The sequence below is a fragment of the Podarcis pityusensis genome (assembly GCF_964106645.2).
Source record: "Podarcis pityusensis genome assembly, chromosome: 9".
Classification (NCBI taxonomy): domain Eukaryota; kingdom Metazoa; phylum Chordata; class Lepidosauria; order Squamata; family Lacertidae; genus Podarcis; species Podarcis pityusensis.
The window spans coordinates 50,351,726-50,376,740 of record NC_138034.1 but is presented as its reverse complement, the minus strand read 5'-3'; positions in this window follow the sequence as shown (position 1 = coordinate 50,376,740).

Here is a 25,015-nt window from a genome sequence, read left to right as displayed (position 1 = left end):
CAAAAGATAACCCAGAGAGAGAAAAGCAGGCTGCTGGCTGATTCTCGTTGCCATGGAAATGAAAGAATCTGTGAGGGAATCCAGCTGAGGGAAAGCCCCAAGAGGTTGGATGGGACTGCTGGCAGAGAAAGAGCTGCTCAGAGCCTCAGGAGAAACTTCCGCCTGAGATAGAAGCCTTCAGAAGAATGCCCAACAGCTACGGAGTAACAAGCATCAAGAATAATGGCCCTCCAAAGGCAGAGGAGCAGCCAAGTTTTTGACTGTGATGGGAAGGCTGCCAACAGACCCCAGATGCAAATGCCCTCTGCCCTCATTACTACCCAAACACTGACTGTGTAGAGCGGGGAGCAGGATCATAGTCGCTGGCCTCATCACCATCTTACTTCTGGGCACATGCATAGCAAGTTTGGCATAGCAAGTTGGGAATTGCAATTTGGGGGCAGGAAAAGACTGCCGAGGCAACCGCACAGTAAACTTCCCTTTCTGCGGATGTTACACCATAAATATCTCCACCACCTGTTGTGAGCCACAGTTTCCATGTGGCTTTACCTGTCTTTCAGCCAGCCAGTGTGGGCAACTGTGAGTCAGACTAATAGGGTGTAATGTATCTTGATTTCAATAAGGCATTTGCTAAAGTCCCCCGTGATATTCTTGTGAAGAAGCTGATAAAATGTGAAATGGTTGAGATAACTGTTAGGTGGGGATTTGTAGCTGGTTAACTGACCAAACCCTAAATATGCTCACTAGCATTTCTTCATCATCCTGGGGAAAATGTGACAAGAAGGGAGCTGCGGAGTTCTGTCTTGGGCACATGGTTGTTCAACATCTATAAATGACTTGTGTGAATATATTTCTTCTTTCTCTTTCTGCATATTTCTGGTTTCAAGTCAGTAAACTTGCTATGGATTGAACGCTCAGTTGCTTGGGCTAGGGGTAAGGACACTAGCACTGTCAGACTACTAATTATTTCAAGTCTGTTAATTATAAAGACTGACCTTCATGTCTTTACTCAATCTGGAAACAGAAAAATGGCCTTAGACAGCCACACAGTCACACCTGCCTTCTTTGATGATGATGATGATGATAATAACAACAGCAACAACAACAATAATAATTTTATTATTTATACCCTGCCCATCTGGCTGGGATTCCCTCCACAAACTGTTGCCATTTCAAATGCTGTGTATAAATATTTATTGTTGTCCTTTGTCCTGAAATAGAATAAAGTTTTGATGGTGGTAAAACATTAAAAGATAAAGAGGACACAAATGATGTGTATTCATTACCATTTTCATAAAACCTAAGAAGGTGGGCCTAAGACTAAAGGCTGCCATTTTGGCTCCTCTGTGAGCTATAGCCACTTCTGCTGCAAAAGGAAAATTAAAAAAAAATAAATTGGGGGGAAAACTGTATGGACATGGTCAGTGAGTGCATGTATGGAAAATAACAATGGGTCACTGTGGAGCAAAAAACCCCTGCTTTTTTCAGTTACATCTAATCCTGAGGTGTGTGCTATGTCACACAAATGAGGTGGGTAGAGGGGATTTGTAAATGAGGCAACAAATGAAGACCTTGCCTTAAAGAGCGGCAATTTATGCAGCATGCTGGGTTGGGGGAGCTTTTGTTGAAAGCAATTTGGCCAGCAGTGACTACAGTGCTAAATGTACACCACTCTCCCGCTGTAAGTCTTTCAAATGGGCTCTGGTTAGTACAACCAGCCATTCAGGTCCTGCGAGTTGACTTCCCTTTGGCACCTGGTTTGCTCTGTGGGATGCAGGATGCCAGATTAGATAGGCCTTTGGTCTGATCCTGGAGGTTGTATCCTATGATCAAAGCTAAATTTGATTGAAACTTTATCTATATAAAAATGAATCAAATTGTTTCTTATTTTTACCTTAATAGAAAGTGAGGGATGGGAGGGAGAAGAGGGAAGGAAATACAAACACCTGGTGAAGAACTTCTTGGCAAAAAAACCAGTAACTTTTCCTAATACAACTTAACCTAGTTTGTGAATTTAAATCCCTAATCCATCTAGTTCTGACTGCACTTAGTTTATATGTCCGTAAACTACATAATACATTCGGGAATGGATGGGTCATTAGGCTTGTGTGACAGACAGGGAGTAGCTGGTGGGAGGATATGTAAAAGGCTATGTTATAAAACAAGCAGTTGAGGAAAGGCAACTATATGAGATTGTTGTGGTTCCCCCTTCCCAGTTCATATTTTGCAGAAATAGGGTGATGTTTAAAGTAATGTGTTGCATGAAGAAACCCAATTTGGCACTGAATGTGCACTTGACAGGGAATACTCACAAGCTACACTAGCTTCCTAGCAAGGCAGCATCATATTCCAACCTATTCGATTTTCCTAACTATCATTTTCTGCATTATATTTGAGCTTTCAAATGACGTAGGAATATCAAAGTGGAATATAGTGCATGATGACCAAAGACAAATATAGAGTTGGTAAATTCCTTCTTTACTTAGTTTTTAAAAAAACTTCTAGCAATTAATATACAATTTGTAATTTTATTTTATATATTTGGTTACAAAATGTAAAAACTGCTTTTCACTAAAGACCCCAATATGCATCCAGAAAAAATGTAGAACTCAACCATTAAAAGGAATTACTGGAACTTAAGAGTCACCTAGACTCATACTAAGCTATGATTTAGCACAGGGGTAAACAGAGATAGACAGTATAGCATACAGGGAAAGAGCTCACTATCAGCATCACCTATAGTCAGGGATAACAGGAGCACCAAATTGGCCATCACTGGTTTAGCATGGTATCCTTTTGCAGCCACAGTGAAAATGCTTCTGAAAATAGCACCTTCATGTCTTGTCCTACATGGTATGCTGTCCATAATAAAGCATTTTGATGTTATGATTACATTCCATTGGCTGCTACCAGTTGAGGTTGTCAATTTCACTATGTTATGGCACTGCACCAGATAGCAAGGAGAGAGCTGACTCCACGGATACTATTTTCAAAGGCATCCTGTGATGAGTCACGATACCTAGACAGGCTTCTCTGCTATGAGTTTACTTTGTATGGATATCTGTCTGGATGTGATCCCATAGGGAAACAGGGCACACCCTTGGCCTATAAAAAGATTGGGCACAACTCATTAACTACAGAGCTTCAGATTCTTTCCTATAAGAGCAATAGCTTTTATTCACAATTCAGGGAAAGGGTATTTTATTTTATTTTAAATGCTTTCAGTGTTTTGGACACTGGCTCATTTGGTTTCTTGCTACACGAAAGAGAATTTTAGTTTGACAACTGTTGACTTGTTCAAGCTGTTCCTTTCAAAATCTTCACATAACCCAGGGAGAAGAAGGGGTGGAAGCTGGAGGCAAGAGGGCAGTATCACCAATTCAATTTAACCTTCCATTTCAAAAGGCTTTTCAAATGCAAAGCAAATACAGAGGGAAAAATTAGCATAGGAGTCACCAGTAATAAAAGCCAAGAGAAAGAATAAAGTGATTGCTTTTCAGCAAAGCTTAAAGCAAAGCAATAGCACAGAAAATACTGCAGCTTAGAAAATTATTTGCCATTTCAATGATTCATTTCTACTCTATAATGGGTTTTATTTCCTTGCTTTTGCAGTGATACATTCATTACATGCCCAATTTAGAGCAAAGTTAGCCACCAGATTCCATATAAGTGTACAGCGAAGTCACTTTTCATCTCATCATGCTGGCTCCATCAGTATGAGATCTGGTAAACCCAGAGGATATTAATGTGGCAAAACAATAAAATATAGACAATGGTTACCTGCTGGGTTTTATTGGGAAAAAAATAATAGGTTATTTACTGGTGACAAGAGTTCACTGCATAATATATTAGGCTGCTGTCCAATCTCCCTGGAGTTAAAGTTGAAGTCAACAGCTGATTCATCTGGAGTTGTATCAGGCACATAAACTAAGTAGAACAATATAATTATACCTTCCCCTTCCTTTTTATAGAAATGAAAATGGAAAGCTGAAGATAGCTAATCCAATTTAGTCCTATGACTCTAGATACTTGTGCATTATTGTCCCTGGATTATGTTATATATTGGTTGCAATACTGCAAATATTGTTCAGAAAATATACACTGGAATATCTTGTTGACCCATTTAAATGCAGTCACTTTCTATACCCATTTCACAGAGGAACAAACTATCAGTTGGTTCAAAAATATTTGTAAGTAAATTTAGCAATTAATGCGTTTATTTCTAGTAAACTGATTTAATGTTCACAATATAAAGTCTGGAGCCATGGGTAAAATAGCAGGGCATTTGTGAACAGCTTCAGAAAACCTAAGACATGGCATTAGCTATCTTTTAGATCAACCTTTGCTAACCTGGTTTTCTCCAGTTCTTCAGGACCACATGCTGGATGGGCCTCATGGGAGTTGTAGTCCAAAATATCTGAAAGGCAGCAGATTGGTGAAGACTGTTTTAGATGTGTAGCATGCGATGGACATGTCTTTCCTTTATTGGTCTCTACAGACACAACAGGCACTGTAACTTTCCAATGGTTTCACTGTACCCCCAATGGCACACTTTTCCATTGTCTCTCAAGACAGACAGTTGCCATCAACAATAATGTAGAGATATACAGACATAGCGCTGTGCTAAGATGAACGTTTCATCAGTGCAAATAATTTGTCCTTGTGTAATGGGTCATTCTCCCCCTTTCCTGCACCACTAAATCTGTTCTGGGGATTCCCCCAAACTTCCAGAGCAGATCTGGGGACAGTAAAGGGCATGCAGAGGGTTAGGAGAGGCAGGAAAAATACCTTTGCACTGGAGCTAAGCTTTGTGCTAGTGCAAAAAGTTAGTTGAATGTCACCCATAATATGTGGCCAATAGACCCAGTTTATAGTTTGTACAGTGTATAGAAACCTGGCCATAAGGGTATTATAACTCCTGAGACACCAACAGAGGAAAACTTCCTCCAAAATCAGCTCTGTATTTTGGGCCAAATCTGGTTGATGTAATTTCAATCAAAAGGAGAGTTGCAATGCCAAAGTGACGTTGTTAATTTAATCAATACCTGATAACACTTCAAATTGCATTGCATCCAATTAGTATTTAATTTGCATGGCAACAGTGATTATAGTTGGTTAAATGAATATTGATTAATCAAAGAACACTTATTGACACGTGAAAAGCAGTTGGAAATGTAGCTACAACCCAAGCAATTTTGAGCTCCACCGAGAGGAATTCCAAATAGGTGTAACACATCAGACTTCAGCAGCAATTAATTATAAATAGCTCGTTATGAACATTCACATTGACTGTGGAGGCCTTACTTAGCATTTTAACTGATTTCTTCAAACTTTATAATCTAGATATTAAATGTTCATAAATATATCCTGGAAGGATAGAGCAAGTGGAGGTCTAGGAGCATGGCGATTTAGAGGTGAGAAAGTGGATCTGGAAGATGAATGCAATACTTACATTTCCCATTCCCTGCAGGCCAAGTTGGACAGGTGGGTGGGGCTATCTACCTGCTAATTACCTGTTCTCACAATAATGACAGGTGATATATTATCCTTTATCCACACCATTAGAAGCCACACCTTGCAGGCAAAGGAGCAGTGCTTTGCAATAGCTGACAATCGAGGTGGGGGAGATTTCAGATCCTCAATATATTATCGATGGGCTCACCAACTTGAAATCTCATCACATAAAGGAGGTCCCAAACAGCAACCCAATGATGTCTTTTCTAACTTCTGTCCCGCTGCTATACCATGTAATATTTCAATGCATATTTCTACTGCACTGCATGGAAAGGTTGCACATCTGCTAAGAGATTATGATGGTGGCATGGGAATTGTCCATGGAATTTCACAGAACCACACATGGAGCTCTGCTAGCTACCTACATACTATATAGCAGCAATTTGAAGACTGGACATTGAAGATGCTGCTTTAAGGCTTTAGGGTAAGTGTAACATTTCAGCCCGCTCCCAAGTTGTCTAATTATCAGGTATCAAGTGACTTGGGAGCAGTGATATAAGAAGCCATCAGTTTCTGTTCTGATCTTCATTAGTCAAAATCAGTGCTGTTCCCATTCCACTCAAGTTTGGTTTCTGCCAAATGCTACCTTATTCGTCTCACTGTCCATTACAGTGGCAATTTTTGGTAACAGTTTAATTTAATGACACGTTCTGTAATTGGTATATTTGTATTTCCAATGTTCTATATATTAATGATTTTTTTTTAAAAATAATAATATTCCAGTAGCACCTTAGAGACCAACTAAGTTTGTTCCGGGTATCAGCTTTCGTGTGCATGCACACTTCTTCAGAAACCTGAATCTATATTTTAATGGTTTCTGTCAGCTGCTTTAGGCACAGCTCCTTATGGAAAAGTGGCATCTAAGTAAAATCAATCAATCAATCAATCAATCAATCACATCTGTTGTATTTTTGTTGGAATGATTATTGCTGACAAAGCTCAGCTCTGCAGAATGGAGGATTATGATTTCCAGTGTCCACCCATTAGCTGATTGGGGGGTGTTAAATTCTGCTTGGTTCGTTGCATCAAATTTGGCCTATAAGGCTGATCGATCATGGTAAGGCTCCGACTATGGAGTCCAAAGGGTACCCCATACCTGCCATAGATGAACATGCAGAGGTCAGAAATTTCCACTTCTGTAGCTCCACATTGACTAGCAGAGATTGAAAGTTGTATCTTCTGCATGCAAGCTTCCTAACAGTGTGTGTTATTGAGATGAAGCAGGATGAGGCTGGGAGATCTTGTGTACAGGATGAAGCCTTTCACTCCTGCCCTACAGCTTTTACATTCTGCCATAAGCAATTTCACTTCTGATAAGAGGCTTTATTTTCTTGCCATCGCCTGTCACTCTGATGAGGGTAATAATTAAAGTGGCACACAGCTAAGAGTGTGCGTGCACAAGCCAAAAATAACTTCTTTTCCTGTTCACCAACTTCTAATACCCTCATATTTTCTCTGACAGCTTATTTAATATTGCCTTGCGTAGGAGGGGTGAGGGGTGAGTAGCGGGAATAGGGGGTGGAGGCTGAAAACATTTATTCTGCGTTGATCCATATGTTGCCATCCCATAATAAGCAAGCACCAGGGCAAAGAGTAGACGACTGTAGGCTCCTTACACTAGCATTGGACTAAGATCTTTGGGATGAGCACACTGCATTATCACCAGCCAACACATTATTTGCAGCCTACCCATGAAGCAAAGGTTTTTACAGCAATTCTAAAAAATTGTGACATATATTTATCTCCCTGCATTCGAAGCCTCATAGCTCTAATAATAATAATAATAATAATAACTGGTTACTTCTGCAATAATCTGATATTCCCAAAGTGAGCAGATTCAGCAGTCACCTCCATTGATCTGGGTTGGAATAAGAGCATGTGCTTAAACAAGACCGACCATACAAAGAGGAACAAAAGCATGTGAAGAAATAGGGAGATTTCCAGATGTAATGCCACTGTGAGACACTGGGAAGATAAGGCTAAGGACTACAGACCAAATACATTCCCCATCTTATCTTCTTTATGCCCTGCAATCCACACCCTTCAGCCTTTGAGGAACATTAGACATAGGTGGCATTAGAGGAAATTCCTTCCGGCAACAGGTAGCTTTCCCCACCTAATTCAGAAGCTCAGTGGTTACTTAAAGGAAAGGCACTTTTCATATACTCCGTGTGCTATTCATTATCAACAGTCAGCACATCCTATGAATGTTTACTTGAAAGTTAAGTCCATCAAAATTGACAGCACTTAAAAGAAAAAATATTTAGAATTTGAGTGTTGACATTTCTCTTTCTGAAATTTAACATATGGGAAAGACCTCTCTCCCTGACCCCACAAAAAACATGTTTTGCCTTTTCTGTGCCACCCCCCCCCCCTTTTTCTGGGCCCATCACTTAATGAAAGTTCTTGCCAATATTTTATGATTACACACAAGGCCTGCTTAACATAAAATGGCCAGAGCCCACAAGAAAATCACTTCAATTGTTTCCGTTCAGCTAATCCACTTGTATATCAGTGTGGACAGAAGCTCTCCATTTCACCAACAGAGAATGGCCTGATATTGTGTCCCAGTGATGGCCATCAGTCATTATCCCTTCTGGAGTTTGCAGTTGCAAGCAGAAAGCTTAAATTTACATGATGAAAAATGACACGGAAATAAGTTTGCAGCAAACTGTCCAGAGATAGTTTCATACAGTGTCCATATTGGGTATCCATTTTGTATGAGTTAGGCCCAACCTTTCTGCAAAAGCTAGATTCTGAATTTTCAGAGCTGCTTTTAACATGGCATCTGCTGCTGCAATTTTCAGCGATGCAAAAATTGCAGGGTAATATCCAGCTAAGTCATATTCAGAGGAAACACTGAAATCAAGCCCATTCATCTCAAGGTGTCTTCCCTCAGGATGACTTAGTTGGATTCCACCTGCAGAATTGTGTCCCTTGGAATAGAAATAGTTAACAGCATATGACTTTCCTGCATCTTTCAAGTCTGACAGCTTCAGAAAAAGTCAAAGCAGATGGCAGCTCAGTGCCAGATATTTATTGTTATGTAACAGAAATTTTGGCATACTGGAAAAGCTCATAGTTATCTGAAAGCCTATTTATTGTGATATTTTAGAGGCCATATATTGCAACATCATTCTTCCCCCGCCCCTCTGAACATTATTATGTAAAAATGGGAGGGGGGGTGGACAGTTGTGCCTGACTCTATCTTCTTTGGATTAGAGCTGAGCAACCCAACCAGAATTTCCAGCGCTCATTCTATCCCCAGACGTAGCATATTCTATTTTATAGAGAAGTAAACCATTTGAGAGATAACGTTTGTGCAATGAGAGAAAAATAAACTCATGTATATAGCAGTGCAAAAAGGCAGAACATCGTGCAGCCCAACTGGCACACAGTGATAACAAGATCAAGTAGTCTAGCAGAGGCACACAGCAGAATTTTGAGACCTGATTATTACCAGCTCTATTAGGGTGATAAAAGCGTATTAATAATTTCCAGTTAGACTGAGTTGACAGAGGAAAGAACTTTTACTGATTTGGTAAATGGGGACTGGAAATGGGGAAAACAGCTGAACCAGAATGCCTGAGGCATCTAGCACCACATTAGAGAGGTAGTAGTTCATATGTGATGGCTTCAGAATGAATCATGTGCAAAGAGCTAATGGCTACAAAGTAAGCCAAAGATTAATGGTAGTTATTTTGACAACTCTCTAAGAATGGGATAGTTAACAAATGATAGATTGCTTCAACTATGCCAAATTTAATTCAGTTGTTTAATGGATAGTTCACACATGCAGGTTCCTTGTTCATTGACTATAGCATCAAGTTGTGACCTGTATATGTGAATGAGCAATCACATAATATTGAGGACAGCACAGGGGTTTCTCTGTTGTGGCATCCTGTCTTTGGAATTGTCCTGCCAAAACTGTTCACCTGGTTCTGTCCTTGACTAAATTCACACAAAGCTTGCTCCTGGCAATTGATTTTTGATTGCATGTTTTATGTTGTATTTATTGTAAGTTGCCCAGAGAACTTTATGTTATGTGTTGGCATAATTAAAGACATAAATATTGCCTACACGGACTGGAAGCCCCTTTCCTGAGTTTCAGACAGGATTCTCTCTCAGCCTTTCCTGGAAATGCCAAATATTGATCCTAGGATCTTTGGCAAAGCATTGAGGTACAACTGGGATCCATTAGAATGAAACGAGATCTACATTGGTTAGGCTACATCCATAAAAAAATAAATAAATACCTGTCAAATGCCATCTGATCTTTGTTGTGAAATAGTGTTTGTTTTCCCCCTCTCCAAAATAAAAAAACAACAAGAACTGGCTACACAGGACTGTGTCAATGTATAACTCCTACCAATGTTAGTCTGCATTTTATTCAGACAAAAGTGCTGGCAGAAAAACTAATACAATAATCCCTACATCTGAATGCAGGATCCTTAATAACAGTTATGGAAGGTGAATTATCACAGTTGAGCCCCAATGAAATACCGTACATACATTTTCTTACCTTTAATTTCATTTGATGCATTTCCAGGTGAGAGTTCCTTCTCAGTAGAGAAGCATCCACTGTGGGCTGCTAGAGTCCTAAGGAAAAGCATACAAACATGGATGTTAGACATAATCTCATTAGCTGCTCATTTAGGTCCAGAGATGTTACTCAAGAAGCCCACTGTTGCCGACTCAGCTGCTAAAAGAGCAGGTGGGGCGGGGCAGGAACTGTAGACAGGCTCTCCCAAATTGTAGCAATTTTGCAGATGGGATTAAAATTCTATTCAATCAAAATCCAGTCTGCACACAACAACTGCCCCCCCCCATAAGCCTATTTTGCAGAAGAAAAGTATTAGGGAAGCCATTTCTTGATGTGATGTTGTATAATAGGGTTGCCATATTTCAGAAAGTGAAAATCTGGACAAAACAGTTGTTGACCTTTTTGGGAGGTGGGGGACCAAAGTTGTTGAGCTCTTTTTGCAAAACAGTCGGGGGGGGGGGATTTCGGCTACTTTTAAGAAGATCAGCAAATATCCCTACTTACAACATGGGTCATCATACGTCTGGATTTTCCAAGATATTTAGAATGGACGTAACAAATTCCAGCTGGACACCATTTTAGGGATCAAAATACCGGCAATGTCTGGGACTCCAGATGTATGGCAGCCCTATGTATAACCTCCCCATAAACTTTGTGTCAACGCATCAGGATGAATGCTGGAAACAATATAACAAACTCCATAATTCATTAAAGGCTCATAATTTTGCTTTAAAGTAACAAATATTCTCTGGTGTTCATTGCTATTTTGCATATTGCAATGAGATGGCATTTAGGGGTAAGCATCTAGAATAATAGGTTGTGCTGTGGTTTAAACAAAGCCTAGGGCTTGCTGATCAGAAGGTCAGCGGTTTGAATCCCCATGATGGGGTGAGCTCCCGTTCCCCGGTCCCTCCTCCTGCCAACCTAGCAGTTCGAAAGCACGTCAAAGTGCAAGTAGATAAATAGGTACCACTCTGGCGGGAAGTTTCCGTGCACTGCTCTGGTTCTCCAAAAGCGGCTTAGTCATGCTGGCCCCATGACCCGGAAGCTGTCTGCAGACAAATGCCGGCTCCCTCGGCCTATAGAGCAAGATGAGCGCCGCAACCTCAGAGTTGTCCACAACTGGACCTAATGGTCAGGGGGTTACTTTACCTTTACCTTTATATAGAATAACTAGGGTGAAGAGCCATAAAATCAGATATCCAGAATACCCTAGTGCTGAGATGCAAAGGCAGGAAATCTAACAGGGCATGTGACTAGGGGCTTTGGGACCACTCCACAGAAAGACACCCTTTGCACCACAGAGCTTTAGGGTCTCTCTGCATGTAGGCAGAAATTATATTTTCAGCAGTCTTTAAAAGTTGTGCCTTGCCAGAGAATAAACCAGAAGTATGGGTCAGAGGGGCAAGGGGGGCTCTGTCAATCTATCCCCAGGAAAGTACACCAAGACAAAGTCTCTGAGAGGGATGGTAAAAAAATACATGTCTCCTTCCTGTCCTACTGAGGTTTAGGGGCTGCTTTGGTTGCTTCCACATGGATGGAGACATTAGATCAGGGCTTTTTTTGGTTCTTGACAGCCTCCATTCTATTCTACATCTGGGTGCTTCTCTCTGCTGCCCAACCCAGCCTGCAAGAGGATACAGTATTTTATTCTTGAATCTGAAGTCATTGCCCTCCTTTCCCAGTCTATTTGATGAGCCCCCCTCCCTGCTGCTGTCAACTGTCCCACATTGCTTCTTAATGGCATCGCAGCACAGCTACCATGGGAGAACCTTAGCTTGTTTGCCAGTGAGAGCGCTGGCTTAAAGGCAACTTTTATCCTGCATTCCTTCTGCCTGAATGAGTCGGACAGTGTCACGTAAGACGAGCCAGCTGCCGGCCAACTACGCTGTTCACAAAAAACAAGAAACAGTGATTTGGGCCACAAACCTCAGCAGCAGATGTTTAACACAACATTTATCAAACTTACTAGTTTTTTTAAAAATTACATTCCATAAATACCTGCTACCTGCATGTCTGGCATACAGCTGTTGCTAGATGGAAAATGAATCAAAGCAAAAAGATGCAAGGCCTAATGATACAGAAGATGAACTTAATGGGGGAAGGAAAGGTGCAGCATAAACCATTGAAATGGGATGGATGGCCAACTATGGGCCCACTTTGAGCCCATTTGATCATTATAGGAACACCCTACTGGTAAACTGCTGTTTAGGTGGGGGAATTGAATTCCAATTAAATGGTCTGCACAGAAGACAGGAGTCTGCTCCAAGATGGAAGGGTAGCAACACCTACAAAATTCCTGACATCTCCTTCCTATGTGATAGTTACTGATAGGCTTGATTAAGGATTAGTCTTTTCTGTAGTTGTGAAATTAGGCCATCTGTTCAGTGTTATCATCTGCATTATTATATCCCATGAAGAAGGCAGCAAGCAATGAAACCATGCTTGTTCCAGCCTTATCATTTTCCTCATCCAGAGCCAAATGGTGAATGTCCACAGCTTTGCAGTGGACCGTGTTCACTGCAGAAGCACATAAGAAGATGCCAAAGGCAAGCAGCTGATATTCTCAGATTCCAGCTGCCCATGCTGGCAAATGCCCCAATGAGCACTGCCATATCATGAATGAACAATGCATGGAGTGAAGGGGAACAGTGTGCAGGCTCTTCAGAATCCAGCAGTATAACTTTGAAGCCCTAGAATCTGAATTTTTGAAACAATCAACACACAATATTCCAAACCACGATCTTGAAAATGTTTACAAAAATATAAGGACTTAAGCATGCCTGTAAAGTATCAAATGACAAAGCTAAGTCAAAAATGCTTTACGTCTCCTACTGTGAAAATTGAACTTCTAGGTCATTTGAGCGTTGCAAGGAAGAATAATGATGAAATTCAGACTTGGTTAGTTAAATGCATGCTATCCAATGTTTAACATTAATGGTAGCCCTAAGCTGTTATTCTGTATTATTTATAGTAAGGGAGAGCAAGAGAAAGAATAAAATATGCAGTCTGGACTCCGCCACCCAGTTCAAAAAATGAATTATTAGACAGTTTTCCCCAAACCATCATACTGACTGAAATGTGATAGAGATAATAGATATGCAGGAATATTCTAAGCATTTGCACTCAGATGTAAGTCACACCAAGTTCAGTTTGACATATTCTCAGGTACATGATCTGGAGCTGCCATCAGGACAGAAGCTCAACAGAATGTCCCTCAAATGCAATATGGCTGACCTACTGCATTTTAAAGTGCTATCTAAAGGGGGAGTGGCATAAGACCATCAAGCCCAGCAACTAAGAAAGGCATGGGAAACCTTTGACACTCCAGATGTTGCTGAACTCCAGTTCTGATCACCCCTGGCCATTGGCCATGTTTGGAGGGGCTGATGGGGGTTGGAGTCTAGCAACACCTTGGGGCTGGGCACAAGCTCCTCACATCTGACCTAAAACTACATGGGAACATGTGTAAAGGATTTCAGCCTTAACCCTAGTACTCCAGTTGGAGAACAGCCTTTACCAAAGGTGTCATGGGCTTTGAAGACACTCAAACTCAGGACGCAAGGGAGAAACGTGCTAAGAGGAAGGCACGCTTGGCAAATCCACACTGTGATCAGCTCCCACCCGGAAACCAATGTCCCCACTGTGGAAGGACGTGTGGATCCAGAATTGGCCTCCACAGTCACTTACAGACTCATTGCTAAAACCGTGTTTATGGAAGACAATCTTACTCGGCTACGAGTGATTGCCAGAGAAGAAGAAAAAACAGGAATGAATCCTGTGCTCATTAGCATCTATGCAGATTATCATCTCTATGTAAAGCCCACTGAAATCAATATAGCTGCTCTTTCTTTGCTTCAAAGAAAGAACTCTGCTTACAGAGTTCTTAAAGAGAACAAATAATTGGCCACTGCTTTCTTAATATCTTCAAATCATACAATTTTGTATGTTTATTACATTGGTATTTATGAGTATTTCTTGAAAATACATATAATTTCCCCAGAAGTATGTGTGTGAAACCACAAATGAAAGCTGTGTGAGAGAGAGAGAATAGAAAAAAAATCCCATCATTTACATTTTGAAAAATGGCGATTATTTGAAACAAATTAGTTTATAGCAAAATGTCAGGATATCTAGTTTTCAAGCCGGACTAAGAAAACCATATGTCATGTTCAACTGTGCTGATCACCACACTTTAATCTCAGAAAATGGGAAGAGGCAGAAAAGACAAGAAAATCCCAACCTAGAATCAATACATTCCTCAAGACCTTTAAGTATATCTCAAGCCTGGTGCTTTTCTTTAAAAGCACAATAACCTCCTAAGCAGGATGAGCTGTCTGTGGAAAATGTTTTGCTAGAAATATATGCAGTTAATGCTATCTAGAGTAAGATATCAAGTTCATGACCCCTCACCTAAAAGGGTCCATCTGATATTTCTGTTGTTGCCTAGACTTCAGCAGCCTATCTGTTATTACAACTTGCAGCTGAAGATCAGCTCAGAGCCCTTTCAGAGACCAACACAGGGCATTTTGACGTGGATGCTCCTTCTTAGCCCAAAGTCTTTCCTCCTGCTCCTACGCAACACAAGTTGAAGCACATTTCCCCACTGGTTCCATCATCCATTGTTAATATTTTTATCACCATATTAAATATGTGGCATGATTTCAGTTTTCTGTACTGCTGCAAAACTTTAGGCTCCCTTGAATGTGCTGGTACTACCCTCTTCTTTCTCCACCACGCAAATTTTGGCTCCCCACCTAGTAGAGGAAGTCTTCTCTTGAGTTCACTTTTAGAGGGAGAGATCGATCTGATACAGCATCTCACCCACAGGCAAAAGCTGTGGTGACAACTGCGAGATTGTGGTATTATGGCACCTCCAATGGATTTGCCAAGAAAGGCACCTGAGAGTTACTGTGCTGCTGTCAAAGTTCCAGTTTTCGTAAGAATAAATGTGGTGTAGCAGTTAACAGTGTCAGACTAGGACCTGGGAGACCAGGGTTCAAATTCCCACTCAGTCGTGAAACTCCCTGGATGGCCATGGGCCAGTCACTGCCTCTCAGCCTAACGTGCCCCACAGAGTTGTTGTGGGGATGAAATGTGGAAGAGGCGAAGCTTGCACACCACCTTGAGCTCCTTGGAGAAAAAGTGGAATATAAATGCAATAGGTAAAGGGTAAAGGGACCCCTGACCGTAAGGTCCAGTCGCGGACGAGTCTGGGGTTGTGGCGCTCATCTCGCTTTATTGGCCGAGGGAGCCGGCGTACAGCTTCCGGGTCATGAGGCCAGCATGACTAAGCCGCTTCTGGCGAACCAGAGCAGCGCACGGAAATGCCATTTACCTTCCCGCTGGAGCGGTACGTATTTATCTACTTGCACTTTGACGTGCTCTCGAACTGCTAGGTTGGCAGGAGCAGGGACAGAGCAACAGGAGCTCACCCCGTCGCGGGGATTCGAACCGCTGACCTTCTGATCAGCAAGTCCTAGGTTCTGGGGTTTAACCCACAACGCCACCCACGTCCCATAAATGCAATAAATACACATAAATAAATAAATCACATAACTTTGAAACTAACCCCTTTCCAAATAATGCCTTGTTTGCTTGCCATGTTCCACCTTTGGTGCATGAGTTTTACCTTGATTTATACCATTTACCTTACAATGTTAACATTCAGAATTTATACCTTCTTCACACACAGCCTCCCTGTTAGTAGCGGATGAAGTACCGATATTCAAGACACAATGTAGTAAAAACTACACAGGAGGAGAAATAATGTGCTCCTTTGGGAAACCTTCAACAGTATAATGAAAGTAAGCCCTAAATGCAAAGTCTGGTGATATTTGACATCCCAAAGGAATATTTGACCTTGGCTTAAAAAGTTCTTGTTGGATGTTATGTTTGGTTCATGGCTTGCATGCTGCCTGGAAAATCCATTATTGGGAAGTTGTTGCTTTTGCTTCATTTCCCCAAATCATCCAGTCTAGCAACCAGAAAGTTTTCCCTGTGGAGATGGTCTTGTGCAACCCAATGGAAATATTTCTTGTATGTTTTCACCGGTGCTGTGCATTCCTTCCACTGTTACTGCAGTTCCTTTAATATTCTTTGCACCTAATCAAATACATCATGTGGATGAGGTGCTTTCAGAATTGTCCTCATCTACATCTCTCCCTAGATTCTGCGTTCCAAATTGCTTGCCCTTTTTTTCTAAAGTGGAAGCAATACATTGTTCTATTTTTAAAATAAAAACAATCTATATGTTGTATAGTTTGTACAGCTTTCCGTTCCTCTATTTATTTTTGTATTTTCCTGATTCTACACTAAGGTCTTACACACTGATAAAATGCAAACAAAAAAACCCCAAAACCCTGTGGGAGCCAGGAAGTCATGGAAAAAGGCTTGTAGCGCCACCTGGTGCCTCGCTGACCTCAGTGACCTGCATGTCCGTGCCTTGCAGTGTATTAAGAGCATAGCCTTATATGGAGTTATGTTCCCCCTCTGGGCAGTATAACCTTATATGGTTTGTGGGTGGGTTAAAGCCATGACCGGATGTAGGTAATGTGAGACATTGGAGAACGGCCATGCGAGAGGAGAGAAAAAAGGATAATAAAAGTTACGGGAGAGAGGAGAAGTTTGAAAGGAGCTGCTCATACTATCCTGAAAATATTGCTGGCTCTCTGTGTCTTTATTTTATGCTAAACTGCGCCATTTGTAACGGCTGGCTCCGACAAAACCCCAATCCTAATGTGATTGCATGGTGCCCCCTACTGGGTGCCAGACTTGGAGCTTCTTCTATCTGACCTATTTGTTCTAACAATTCTCTGACTGCTCCCATAATCTTAGATATATTGTGTGGTGTGTGTGTTAAAATCCACCCATATTTTCCTCCCTCTTAGCCCCGGCTCTCAGCAATGAAGCAAAGGCTTGCAGGTATAACCACAGATCACATGCATAAGTACAACTAGATACCTCTTCTACAGCTTTTTAACAGTTCACACTAGTGTGTGTACCTTTCAGGGGCTAGATGAACATTATCCACCATGGATGGATGTGGATGGGAAACACTGATTCTAATTCTGAGGGTGTTTCAGAGATTTCTGCATTACTCCATATGTCCTTAAGATGTCTGGTCACTTAAACCAATCCAAAGTCATACCTTGTATGGTGTTTGAGGTGCTACAATTTAATTCTGAGCAGGCCATGTATAATGACTAGAGCACCAAGAGACTCTGGAATACTGCAGAGACCTGTGGGTTGCCCTTTCATAATCTTGAATGTCTTTACATACATTAGAAAGAGTGGAGGACACTCTAAGAATCTATATTAGACCAAAGCATGTATGGGAACCAATTAAAATGCCACAAAAAATGTGGCATGCTTTCGTGATCTCCACAACTCTTAAATCAAGCAAGATGTGACAGAAAGAAAGGAATTGGAGGGATGAGGACTGTTAGGTTGGATGTTGTGGCAATGAGGTCATCTTGTAGCCTCAGTTCCAAGATAGAGATTGCAAGCTGAATAAGTCCTCCTTAGGCTCTACAGAGAAACAAAACTCTGCGTTATAACCCAATTTTATTTATTATTTATTTATTTGTAAGTGAAGTTTTGATTTCTCAGAGATGGGGAGCGGCCATTACTTCTTTATTCCAGAATCCTATGTGTGGTGCCTGATATCTGTAGCACCTTGGAGGGACTTACGCAGCCTGTAATGTCAACCCTGGAACTCCTTCTTGACCATTTCTTGAGCGGCTGGGTATCTAGTCCTACCCACATGCTTCTCTGAATTGCAACTGTTCTGTCTTGGCTCATGCCAGTTAGTTGTAAGACTCCCAAAGTATTGGTTTGATTAGCTTTTCTGTTTTATGCATTCTGAAAAGATGACAGAACTGCTGCTTTCATGGAATTCTCAGAAAGAAATATCATAATATTGTCAAAGGTTTGCTAAAATGTTTACTAACCATTCTAAATGTCAACCGATTTTTTTCCAGCGCATGAATTTTTAAACATGCTTAAAGTATTCTATTTGTACTAATTAACACTGAAATCTTCATCTGAACTTCAAAAAATGATCGCAGCACAAATCCAGTAATTTAATTATCAGAGGACTTTCCCTCAGACTAGACAGACATTTGAAATGTGGCCTATGTAGGAATATGTATCATATTTTACTAGTTTATTTTCTTGGTGATTATTTTTTCAAGACTCCACATTTTTTATATCTAACTTATTCATGGGCTCCCCTCCCTATAAAGGGTTGATTTTTTGCCATGCTGTGGAATAAGCTCAAATTTGTTCTGAAGCATAAAAGAGGAGCTTAGGCCACAGAAAAGGAGCATTAACATTTATATGTCGATATTGCTGATTGTTATTGAAAATCACTTCATTAAATTGTAGTACAGAGGAATGAAGGACATCTTGTAGAAATGAAAATGGTTGAAGATTTAATTAAAACATTAAATTATTGTTGCAATAAAGGTCATAATCATAAAATGTAATTGAAGGGAGTACATTAGCACATACCCTAAGGAATCTTTTCTATTTCAATATATATATTACATATTTGACATTTAAGAAAGGAAATGGATACCATTTTATCTGGATGGATGAACTAAGATTATAAGAATAGCTAGACATAGCACAATTCAATTAAAACAAAAAGGATTCCTGTATAGGTGCAACATACTATTTTTATATCTCCAAATGAGAACATTCAGCCAGTGAGTTATTGAATGTTATAGGACTGCACAGAGTTTGAAGTTCTGTATATAGCACACCTAGATTTTCTCTTCCTGGCAAAAATGTTTCTTATATGTTTAAAAGATTATTATGGACAGGTTCCATGATACCAATGCATAAAATGTACTTGTATATATGTTTCTGGCCTGAATAGCCATTTGCAACTGTTTAAACATGATTCAATGAATGAGTAGGGGAAGCCATTGCTGCAGTAGACTTCCTTGCCTTCAGATGCTTCTACTCATGGACCTAGGGACAGGGAGAACCTGATGTCTCAATGCATTCTATGTGCAGCTTAGGTTGATACTTTACTTTAGGGGTGATGAACCAGTTGTCATCCAGATATTGTGGGACTCCAGTTCCCATCAGTCCCATTAGAGTGACTAATGGTCAGGGATGATAAGTGTTGTAGTCCAAAACATATGACGGGCCACAGATTCCCTCCTCCTGCTTTGCCCTTTTCATCATGCCCTTTCTTAATCAGAATTGTTCACTAAAGAGTAAAGAATATTTATCTGAAGTTTAAACTTCAGATAACAGACTTGGACAACATCCTGGATTGGAATGGAGTCAGAGGAAGCTGCATTGGTAAAAAGGCGGTTGGAAATACACACACACACACACACACACACACACACACACAAATAAAGCTGTATTCAACGGATGAAAGGATATATGATGTTTGACATGATTGAGAATCGTGGAACCAAGGACAGAGAATTTTAAAGTGTTAAAATCAAGGTGTGGAAAATAAGGAAACAACAAGGAGAGGCAGGACTGAGATGTGGAGATATGCTTCAGAGGTCCAGACTGTGGGGAGATCCAAAAAATAAATAATTATAATTTGGATTATAATTTGGTCTTTTTTATTTTAATTGATTATGATTGGATATATTAATTGCATGTTTTTTATTGGAAAATCAATAAAAATGATTTTTAAAAAGAGTAAAGAATATTTAAAGCTGCTTATCAATAATTCTGTATTGACACGAGAGAGTTACTGCAGTCATCCAATAGTTTTCAAATCTTTGTACATATTGTTGTCCATGTGTAGACATTTATCCCAAAGCTTCCTTACATTTGATTCAAATATATATTGTTTGGATCCACAAACTCTTGGACAAGTTTTGTGGGGAGGATGAAAAACAGACTGAATGCCTTTGAGAAAACACATGGAAAGGTATGCCCATGTGTTTGTCAGCACACATTTTCAATGCAGTTCTCATTTTGCTGCATGATCCCATCCACAGTTAGCACATTTCATTGATGTACAGATGCCAATTTGCCACTGTAATATGCATCAGTTTGCATGACTTCATGGGGGGGGGGGGGGAGCCCATCTGAACAGAAGTGATCCAGAAAAGCAAGGATATCCAAGACATTATGAGGCCTTTCAATGAATAGTCAAGAGCACATTCAAAGTATATTCAAGAAGCATAGCAGAAAACTTGGCAGAAATAAGAGGGCAGATTTTGCACATTTCCTAATCGAGATATATAGAGATTGGGGTCTCAATCTTAGGTATAATTAGAACTTCTTGTTCTGTTTCCTTTGCCAGCAGTAGGGAGGAAAGAAACATGACAACAGTTGCCAGGAAACAATGAACACAAAAATCACAAAGAACTGCTTCATCTAGGCATTTAAATTGGCACACAGTAGGACAGAATGGCAACGCAGCTCATCGCATAGGGAAAGAGACAAAGGCTTCCTTGCATCTGTCAGCAAAGCTGCATGAGGATCGGTATTGCTACACCTTATCGTAATCATTCTCCTTGGCATTGATCCATACATTAAGGTGCTCAGAGATAATTTAATCCCAGTTGTGGCTGGTGGGGCACCTTTGCTTTGCCAGCTTCAAAACACAGAGGCACTGCTGCCATTACTGAAAGGAGAAGGGGAGGGGTGAAATATGGGGAGCTTAATCCCTTTGGCAGAGCCAATGTGATGCTCCCACAGACATGTGCTTCATTGGGAGGAGCTCCCCACACCCCACACCTTTCCCCATTCCTTTTGGTGAATGGAATAAATGGCTGTATTTGAATTCTGACAGAGGAAGGATGCTCCACCTACACAACTACTCTAGCTGCTGCTGCGGAATTCCAAAGCTCATCAGTGAACTATTTATTTCCTATACCATGTGGAAGATGGAGCAAGCTTTCTGATACTGTAGAGGACCAATGGCTGTTGTTATCTCTGGATTCACAGGGAAGCATGACATTGTAGAGGAAGTAACAAAGAAAGTCAAAAGGAAGAAAGGTGGTTTGTACTTTAAGCGGTCGTGCATGTTTAGCAATTTGAAGGCACATGAATTTGGAAATCTTTGAGAATGCAGGTTGCATTTTCTAAACTCATAAATGAAATGTGTTTGGCAGCTTTGTAACCAAATATCCTGACCTTTTAATATCGGAATCACAGTCATATATTGGCCTACAAAGCTTAAGGTACAATTCAAAAGCAATATAGAATCAGTTTGCAAAAATATTTTTGTGACCTTGACGATTTCATGTATAAACTGGGAAATAGACTTCAGTACTGAAAATGTGTTTACAGTGATATAGAAGAGTCAAGAGGTTGTTTCTTTCTGGACTGATGTTCCTGTGTGCAAATTCATTTGCACTCTGCAGTTAAACATCTTTTTCAAATGAACACTGCATAGCTATTTAGTCAGAGTGTCTCCAATAAAAATTCATTGGATTGCATTTTAAAAACACAGCAGAATATCAAATAACTGCTGTTGTGGGAGTACGTGAATGAAGGTTTGGAGATTAAGCGAGAGGTCATTATGTTTTTATAGCACCTAGCTTTGTGGTGTTACATGCTATTGTATCACTTCAAGCATAATCCTGTTACAAGTGTTAAAGGGAGCAAATGCACTCCATCTTCTGGAGAAGGGTAATGAGGTAGGCTCCTTGTGCAAAATAAGAACCAGACAGCACATTTCCTTCTATAATTCAATTTCTTTAGGAGAATGTTTTTTGTGTATGCACCCCCCCACACTTTTAAAAACAGAAAACATAACTTATATTCCAATGACATTCTAATGCCCCTTAAAATAAAATGTTTCCCATGCTGTTGGCATTACAATTAGGCCTCCTAAATGTTAGGAGAATAGTGTGATGACATTTCTGTTCATTTTAACTCTCCTTCTGATATTTCTGTTTCTTCTGCACATATGACATGTGCAAGGGATGGGTCAAACTGGCTTGGTCATGAACTGGTACAGTTCCAAGCATAGAACAACATCAAAATGGAAGATTTCTCAGGGGACAAACAACTACTCCTTCACTCTCTCCCCTGTGACCTGGTGGTGGTTAAAATGGAGTATTAAAAGGTGTGCACGGACAAGGAGTAGATCTACTATGAAACTCATGAAGCTTAAGGGCCCCCAATCCTGGAGGTGCCTCAGAAGCGACTTCAGTCCATACTGCTTTTTTAAAAAATTGTCCACCGGACCCCATTGGAGCCAGACAATTGAAATTGATTAATTATTTGTTGTATATATTTGATTAATCCCAATGCTTGAGAGTCAGTAGCACAGATGCTGTAATGGTGTGGTGATCTGTTGTGGAAGGACACCATGGAAAAAGGTAACAACATGGCTGTCACCGATGGAAGCGAAAGCTCTGAAAAAGCTCAATATGGAGGCCAAATGGCCGAAATATTGGGAAATTTTGGAACAAGATGGAGATAGATTGAAATTACAGAGTTTTGAAAAATTAAAAAACAAAGTGCGAGACTGGCTTCATTATTATCAGACAATGGAGGCATATAATTTGGACAAGAAAATTGGCTTCCAGGTGGAAAAATCAAAATTGGAAACAGAACTGTTAGAACCCAAAACTAAGAATTTGTCAAGAATGTATAACTTGCTGTTGAAATGGAATACTCAGGATGAAACGGTGAAATCTGCTATGATTAAATGGGCACAAGATGTTGGACACAATATTATGTTTGCTGACTGGGAACAGTTATGGACCACAGGTATGAAGTTTACGGCATGTAATGCCTTAAGAGAGAATATTATGAAAATGATATACAGGTGGTACATGACACCAGTCAAGCTTGCAAAAATCTATCACTTGCCCGATAATAAATGTTGGAAATGTAAAGAAACTGAAGGTACATTTTTTCACCTTTGGTGGACGTGCCCAAGGATTAAGGCTTTCTGGGAGATGATCTATAATGAATTGAAAAAGGTATTTAAATATACCTTCTTGAAGAAACCAGAGGCCTTTCTCCTAGGCATAGTCGGCCAATTGGTGCCAAAGAAGGACAGAACTTTTTTTATGTATGCCACAACAGCAGCAAGAATACTCATTGCAAAGTATTGGAAGACACAAGATCTACCCACCCTGGAAGAATGGCAGATGAAGGTGATGGACTATATGGAACTGGCGGAAATGACTGGCAGAATCCGAGACCAGGGAGAAGAGTCGGTGGAAGAAGATTGGAAGAAATTTAAAGCCTATTTACAGAAATGTTGTAAAATTAATGAATGTTAGAATGATGTTGGATAGAAAGTAAGTGGTTTCTAGCTGTAATACTATAAGGGAATATGAAAAATGGATTACTAATAGGTAAAAATTTAATGTTACAATACTTTAAGATTAAAGACTTGGATAAACAAAGAGGGGAAGGATTTGCTGAACCAACAAACCGAACTGGAATACAAAAAAGGGAGGCGTGAGGAGGTCCGGGAAATAAGCTAATGAAAAATAAGTAATGGAAAGATTGAGTTGCTTTTAACTATTTTTATTTTGTATTTTTCTCTTTTTTCCTTTTTATTTTGTAATATTTTGAAAATTTCAAAAAAAAAATCATAAAATTTCATCTTATAATAAAATTTCATCTTATAATAAAAAAAAAGGAAAAAGGTAACAACAGTTAGCCAGCACTCATTGCTGATTGTGATGGAGTCCCCAACACAGTTCAAGCTTGTAGGTCCACCACTGGTGCAGACACCCAAAAATAGTTTTGGTAGTAATTAATTCCTCCTGCCCCCATTCACCCAATAGGCAAAATAGCAAACCACATGGTTTCTCCACATAGTGTTGTGAAAGGAAAGAGCCCTTTTAGCTCAGCCCTACACACACATACACACACACAAGCTCCTTCTGAAGTAGAATGGGTTGCAATTGGGAAGACGTTCTATTGGTAGAACTTTCTCATAACAGAGTCCCACCTGGCATTCACTTTGATACCATTTCAGCACCAAATGAAGATCTTTTTATTTTCCCAATGCTAATGTTCGATGTTATTTTGATCTCCTGTGTTGTCTTGCATATAGTTGGACTGATATTCCTGAATATTAATTTGTTATTATCATTGGTAAATGCATTTATTTAAAAGTCTCCTTATTTATACCCCTTTAGAGATGTAGATTTATATAAAGTCATTTACTGATATTAATAGTAAATAGTAATTATAATAACACTCAGTGGGGAAAAAATATCAAATAGAATTGGCCGAAAGGAATTTTTAGCATAGTTGCCAGAACAATCCAAACTATAAGAAGCCAGCATAATTTATGCCAGGTTAAATTATGCTGTTGCAATACACCTCTATTCCAAATTACAGTGTAATTTACAGCTAATCCAGTGGAGCCTCTGGAGTGGCATGGAATGGGACACAAAAGTGCTTTTCCACTCATGTAAGACATTTCTGAGTCAGGGTGATCAACACTGCAATTCTAGACATATCTACTCAGAAGTAAGCCCCATTGTTTTCCATGAGGCATGCTCCCAGATAAGTGTGTATAGGATTTCAAGCTTTGATCCTTTTTTCATAGTTAACTGAATTGAACTCAGTGGAATTTACCTCTAAGTAGAGACACATAGGTCTGCATTGTTAAGCTTCTTAACTGTGCACAGGATTGCAGGCAGGATGTAGAAAATTTTTATCTCCTTCCCACTGCAACCCAAGATACTCAGACAATTGTTTCTAACACTGCACAATGGAAAGTCATGAATATGTGTGTATATCAATGGAAAGTTATGAATGAAAAGTAGTGGTTGCTTTGGTTCTTTTGCCTCGATGAGGTAGCTGGGTGCCAGGTATGTTTTGTATTAGGCAGGACTAGATTTATAAATTGCAGCTTGGCATTCATAAAAGGGACAATCACAATAGAAAAATAGTAAGGTGTCATTTATCCCGAGAAAATACGGTGTTCCCAGCCTGCTGCTTTATTCAAGGTGCTGCTCTTTCATGGGTAGGAGCACACAGCATACA